The sequence below is a fragment of the Protopterus annectens genome, chromosome 7.part0, assembly GCF_019279795.1.
Source record: "Protopterus annectens isolate FY-2018-M chromosome 7.part0, PAN1.0, whole genome shotgun sequence".
NCBI classification, from domain to species: domain Eukaryota; kingdom Metazoa; phylum Chordata; order Ceratodontiformes; family Protopteridae; genus Protopterus; species Protopterus annectens.
This window is the reverse complement of record NC_056739.1, coordinates 531,549,775-531,556,660: the sequence shown is the minus strand read 5'-3', so window position 1 is coordinate 531,556,660 and position 6,886 is coordinate 531,549,775. Positions and strand designations below refer to the sequence as shown.

Genomic DNA, 6,886 nt, shown 5'->3' with positions numbered 1-6,886 from the left:
ATTGAAGTCACAGGGAAGAGTTGCGATCTCTGATGCAGGGTAAATACAGCAGCGGCTAGTCTGGTTTAGGACATGGGCATAACCATTCAGACTTAAGAAATATTTTGAGGTGAGTTTTGAATTGATTAATCGAGGTCATTAGTCTGAGGCTGTTGGGTAGAGAGTTCCATAGCTTTCCAATGGAATTGGCATAGAGAGCATCACCTCCAGAGTTATTAGATTTAATGGTTAGAACTTGAACACTATTAGCTGACCTGAGTGATTTTAGGTTAGAGTAGGGGTAAGGATATTGCTCAAAGAGGGGGTTCTGTCCGGTTGGTTGATTATTTTGAAAGCCTCAGTAAGTTGTTTGAGTTTGAGGAGGTTGGGGAGTTCGAGCCATCCGAGGTTATTTAGGTTGAGGCAGTGGTGAGTACGATACGGGGTTCCTGTTATAAATCTAGCTATATGATTATAGGCAACAGATAGTTTATTGAGTTCCCGCATGTTGAGGAACGACAGTATTGGTGAGGCATAAAGGAGGGTGGAAAGGAGGTGAGTGCGAGCAATGGTTAGTTTAGTATGAGGGGTTAGGAAATTTTTTATTCTGTACATAGATCCAAGTTTCTTGTTCACGGATTTAATGGTTTGGTTAATATGTATATCAAATTTAAGCTTGTTATCTATGGTCACACCCAATAGTTTGGTATGAGAGACCGGGGATATGATGGTACCATTTATAGATTCCACATGGAACATGTTGTCCGCATTCAGAGGTTCTTTACCTAAATGAGTAGTTGCAGAGGGGTAGAAAAGCAATAGTTTGGTTTTAGTGGGATTAAGGATTAGTTGCCTTTTAGAGAACCATTTTTCCACTAACGTAAAGCAGTTTTGGGTGATTGTTTGAAGATTCGAGGGAGACGCCAGAACAGATCAGGGTAGAGTCATCTGCATATTGGATGCATGTAGAATTGGGGATGATCGAGTGAAGTTCATTAATGAAAACTGAGAAAAGAAGAGGACCCAGTATAGAGCCCTGAGGAACACCTATGGTGTTGGGAAGTAGGACGGATAGCTTGTTTTGCCATTGGACGGCTTGTTGCCTACACGAGAGATAGGCTTTAAACCAGTTTATGGTTGGGATGTCAAGGTATAGGGTTTCCAGGGTGTGAAGCAGTTGCTTATGATTGACCATATCAAAGGCCTTTGAGAGGTCAAGGAAGAGAGCAGAGGAAATTAATTTCTTGATTCGGTTGTTGTTGACTGAGTCAACAAAGGAAAGAAGGGCAGTGGTTGTACTGTGATGGGGGCGAAAGCCATGCTGAGTTGGGGACAGAAGACTATTAAGGTTGAGATAGTGTAAGAGCTGTTTGTGAACACACCGTTCCATGACTTTAGCTATTGGAGACAGTATTGCTATGGGACGGTAGTTGGATGTTTCCATGGAGGTCCCCTTTATGAAGAGGGATGATATATGAGATTTTCCAAATAGAGGGAATGGTAGTTTCAGTTATAGTTCTATTAATCAATATTGAGATGGGATAGGCAATGGCGTCTGACGCTATTTGAAGGTATTCTGCAGGGAGCTGGTCAGCAGCTAAGGTGGTAGGTTTGAGTTTTTTCAGGAGGATGCGTATATAGGAGGTAGGTACCAGCTGTAGATTAAAGGAGGGGTGGACTGAGTCTTTAGTGTGGGTAAAAGAAGGGTTGGTAGTGGTAAGCTGACTGGTTAGGGACTGGATGGTCTCGATGAAAAAAGAGTTGAAAGCATTGGCTATTATCTCTGGTTCTTTCCCAATGAGTTTCTCAGGGGTTGGGGTAGTAGATTTACCCGGGCGGAGGAGCTTATTAAATCCAGCCCAGAATTTCTTTGGGTTGTTCTGGTGTTTGTCCTGGAGGTGACAAAAATATTGTTTTTTGTCTTGGGTAGTGGCCGCTTTAGTAGTGTTTCTAAGCTGTTGAAACTTGATGCGAGCTAGTGGGGTTTTGGTTGCTCTCCAGTTATGCCAGGCCTGGTTTCGAAGTTTAATTTTAGATTTGGTTTCGCTAGACAGCCAAGGTACTATTCGTTCCTTGGTTCTGATTTGACGGTTTGGGGCGTGAGAGTCAAGTATCTTCAGGAAAGTACTATTAAAGTGTGCTACGCTCTCTTAGAGTGGTAAAGTTTTCAGGGTGGACCAATTACAGGATTGGAGTTCAGCAAGGAAAAGTCTTGGGACAAAATTCTTCTTGTTTCTAATAAGTCTGTAAGAGGGGGGGTTATTCGATGGACACTTATGTTTCTGGATATAGGTAATAAGGTGGTCACTGAGGTCATTTGGGAGTGTCCCTGTAGAATAATTATGTGTGTCTTTATTAGTAAGAATCCAGTCAATGATGCTCTCTTTTTGTTTAGGGTTGCCAATTCTGGTAGGTGAAGAAATATTTTGGGAAAAACCATGAAGGTTAATTGCGAGGGTTTTGGGTGCAGTGTAGAGGGACCAGTCTAGGTTAAAATCACCTATTACTATGGTTTCTTGAGGGCAATTGGAGGCTAGCCAGCTGAGCAATTGCTCAAGGTTATCTGAATGATTTCCTGGTGGTATATAGATTACAATGAGATTAATGAATTTCTGGGTGTTTAGGCAGATCTTTAGTGAGATAAGTTCTATATTGGAGATTTTGGGGGGTAGGATAGGATTAAGGACGATGTTAAGGGTATTCTTGAATAATACAGCTAACCCCCCTCCCTTTTTGTTAATCCGATCAGCCCTAAGGATGTTATATCCAGGGGGAAGGATTTCTTCATTCTTAGTAGTTGGTTTGAGCCAGGTTTCAGATAGGCACATGATGTCTGGGGAATGGGTAGCTACCATCGCATGAAAATTATGAACCTTATTGTTTATACTTCTTAGATTGAGGTGAAGTATAAGGAGGGACTTGGTAGAGACATGGGCAAACTTTGGGGAATTAGGGTCTGTGGTAGTGGTAGGACCTGGATTGGGGTGGATGTCACCATCTGTGGCAATACAAGTTTTCAAATGATCTAACAATCTTTGTAGCTTGAATAACAGCTTGAGATTAGATTTAGTTGTAGATGGTTTGGGATAGCGGAGAGTAAGATGCACTGGTTTAGGTCTGTGAGTGTAGGGTGGGTAGTGGGAATATGTGTTGGTGTGATGGGGGTTGTTTGAGTGTGACCTAGTGTGGCTTTTGGGGAAAGGAATCCCTGAGAGTGTATGGTTTTCATATCTGGTTAAGTAATAAGGAATAAGGAGGAGTACTACTGTGGGAAGGATAATAGGGTATGAGGCTTTACCCATGATATATGGGAGAAAGGCTAATGGGTAAGCTGAGGTAGAAGATTTTACTTGGTAGTTAAGGTAGGTCTGGAGTGTGGGAGGAGAGTTGATAAATTGACTGGTGGTCAGGATTGGTCAGGAGAAAAGGGGGTTGGGCTAATGACCTTATAAATGTAGAGGTAGTGGGGCGGTGGGATAAGGGGCAGGGTGGGGCTAGGAGTCTGCAGGGTCTCAAAGGTAGCTGAAGGTAGGTGTACCAGTTTATGTTAAGGTAAGCTACTATTCAGTGAGACACTACCAGAATTCATGGAAATTATATTGTAAGATTACCAGATTTTGCTAGGTACTGACTAGTTCCTGCCAACGCACACTTCCTTACTGTACAAATTAGTGAGTAGGCAAGTAATTTTACCCTAGTGTCCCTTTTCAAAGGTACAAATTCTCTGTTCAATTTTAACTGTTTAAATTGGAGCCCACACTGGGAATAGGTCCTTATCTGAGTGTGCCCTGGGTGCCACGCGGTGAGGGATAGACAGGGGGTTTCCTGTAATAGATAGGGAAAAAGACAGGAGTTATGGGAATGTAATCACAAACTAGGATTCCTAACCAAATATTACTGTATGGCAGTTATGAACAAGGATACAAACACAGCACAAAAATATTCAATCAATGATTTATCAGTGCTGAAAGCACGCTTACAAAGTGTTTTCAGACTGTAGTAACAGCGACGCTCACCAACGCTGTTCTTACTGTTATTAGTGCACTAGCTTCTTTAGATATGATATAAACAGACCAGCTGAACACATTGCTAGGTAATTAGTATTACAAGCACCAGAACAATGCTGCAGTTATAACTCTGTAGACACACGCAGACATGATGCTTCACAAAAACACGCCTAAGAGGCAAAACTACACTGTTTTAACGTTATGCCTAGGCAAATACAGTTCAAAAAAATGAGGCAGTACTGTAATGGTTAACTCTCAAACACAAAACAAGTCAGTTCTGTAACGAGCGCCAACACACTGCTTCCCAGTAAACACGCCGATGAGGCAAGCCGTTTACAGTCAAGCCAAGATAGGTCTGTAACGCTACTTGATAAAAAACACTTAACAATAAGAAATCTGCTATTACAGAAGCAACTTTCAAGTATTAAACAATTTAAACAATTTAAGCACTGTTATGTGACTGCACGCCGATGAGGCAAGCCGTTTACAGTCAAGCCAAGATAGGTCTGTAACGCTACTTGAAAAAAGACACTTAACAATAAGAAATCTGCTATTGCAGAAGTAACTTTCAAGTATTAAACATTTTAAAACAATTTAAGCACTGTTATGTGACTGCGTACCTACTAGGAAGAAGATGCGTCCAGGCAGGAGGCTAGAGCAGTACCTGCTAGCAGTTAGGTTTAGAAAAAAATGGCGGAAAAGAAGGTAGGGTTTACAAAACCTCGCTAACACCGCTAGGAGTCTGCAGGGTCTCAAAGGTAGCTGAAGGTAGGTGTACCAGTTTACGTTAAGGTAAGCTACTATTCAGTGAGACACTACCAGAATTCATGGAAATTATACTGTAAGATTACCAGATTTTGCTAGGTACTGACTAGTTCCTGCCAACGGCACACTTCCTTACTGTACAAATTAGTGAGTAGGCAAGTAATTTTACCCTAGTGTCCCTTTTCAAAGGTACAAATTCTCTGTTCAATTTTAACTGTTTAAATTGGAGCCCACACTGGGAATAGGTCCTTATCTGAGTGTGCCCTGGGTGCCACGCGGTGAGGGATAGACAGGGGGTTTCCTGTAATAGATAGGGAAAAGACAGGAGTTATGGGAATGTAATCACAAACTAGGATTCCTAACCAAATATTACTGTATGGCAGTTATGAACAAGGATACAAACACAGCACAAAAATATTCAATCAATGATTTATCAGTGCTGAAAGCACGCTTACAAAGTGTTTTCAGACTGTAGTAACAGCGACGCTCACCAACGCTGTTCTTACTGTTATTAGTGCACTAGCTTCTTTAGATATGATATAAACAGACCAGCTGAACACATTGCTAGGTAATTAGTATTACAAGCACCAGAACAATGCTGCAGTTATAACTCTGTAGACACACGCAGACATGATGCTTCACAAAAACACGCCTAAGAGGCAAAACTACACTGTTTTAACGTTATGCCTAGGCAAATACAGTTCAAAAAATGAGGCAGTACTGTAATGGTTAACTCTCAAACACAAAACAAGTCAGTTCTGTAACAAGCGCCAACACGCTGCTTCCCAGTAAACACGCCGATGAGGCAAGCCGTTTACAGTCAAGCCAAGATAGGTCTGTAACGCTACTTGATAAAAAACACTTAACAATAAGAAATCTGCTATTACAGAAGCAACTTTCAAGTATTAAACAATTTAAACAATTTAAGCACTGTTATGTGACTGCACGCCGATGAGGCAAGCCGTTTACAGTCAAGCCAAGATAGGTCTGTAACGCTACTTGAAAAAAGACACTTAACAATAAGAAATCTGCTATTGCAGAAGCAACTTTCAAGTATTAAACATTTTAAACAATTTAAGCACTGTTATGTGACTGCGTACCTACTAGGAAGAAGATGCGTCCAGGCAGGAGGCTAGAGCAGTACCTGCTAGCAGTCAGGTTTAGAAAAAAATGGCGGAAAAGAAGGTAGGGTTTACAAAACCTCGCTAACACCGCTAGGAGTCTGCAGGGTCTCAAAGGTAGCTGAAGGTAGGTGTACCAGTTTACGTTAAGGTAAGCTACTATTCAGTGAGACACTACCATAATTCATGGAAATTATACTGTAAGATTACCAGATTTTGCTAGGTACTGACTAGTTCCTGCCAACGGCACACTTCCTTACTGTACAAATTAGTGAGTAGGCAAGTAATTTTACCCTAGTGTCCCTTTTCAAAGGTACAAATTCTCTGTTCAATTTTAACTGTTTAAATTGGAGCCCACACTGGGAATAGGTCCTTATCTGAGTGTGCCCTGGGTGCCACGCGGTGAGGGATAGACAGGGGGTTTCCCTAGTGTCCCTTTTCAAAGGTACAAATTCTCTGTTCAATTTTAACTGTTTAAATTGGAGCCCACACTGGGAATAGGTCCTTATCTGAGTGTGCCCTGGGTGCCACGCGGTGAGGGATAGACAGGGGGTTTCCTGATACGAATCTCAACCTATGCTCATTAAACCTCTGGAATCCAACCTGTGAACCTCCAACTTTCGTATCTTAATGAGTCACCGTAAACCACAAACACCCATACGAAGTAAAATACTAAACTGTGTACAAATAATTTATATTTATAAACATGTTTAAATTAAGGCCTCCGGGCTAACACCTTTACAAGTACGTACTTTTGAAAACTCAACAAAACACTAATTTACAACACAAAATAGGCTCAAAATGTTAAAAAAAAGCGAAAAAAACGCAGGTTTTTTCCACCCCTGGGCCTACCTATAAAATCAGCTTCCAGAACTGATTCCCTAAGCTCTGACAAACGCATGATAAATTCTATGTCCTTACTGAAGAGGCTGGTCAGACTTTTGGGTCCATAATTCCCTGGGTCTGTTGATAGGCCACCTTTTTGTAGGGGAATAACTGTTGCTGATTTCCATT

At 41.5% G+C, this 6,886-nt stretch overlaps 1 long non-coding RNA gene across 1 annotated transcript; it reads right to left on the bottom strand.

Annotated features, from left to right (window-relative positions):
• Positions 1 to 3,687: 3,687 nt before the first annotated feature.
• On the bottom strand, positions 3,688 to 6,420 carry LOC122805827. The gene is made up of 3 exons (XR_006365461.1): positions 6,166 to 6,420; positions 4,921 to 5,052; positions 3,688 to 3,804 (listed from the first exon to the last, which is right to left on the bottom strand). It is a non-coding gene; the product is annotated as an uncharacterized LOC122805827 (long non-coding RNA).
• Between the last annotated feature and the right edge of the window lie 466 nt (positions 6,421 to 6,886).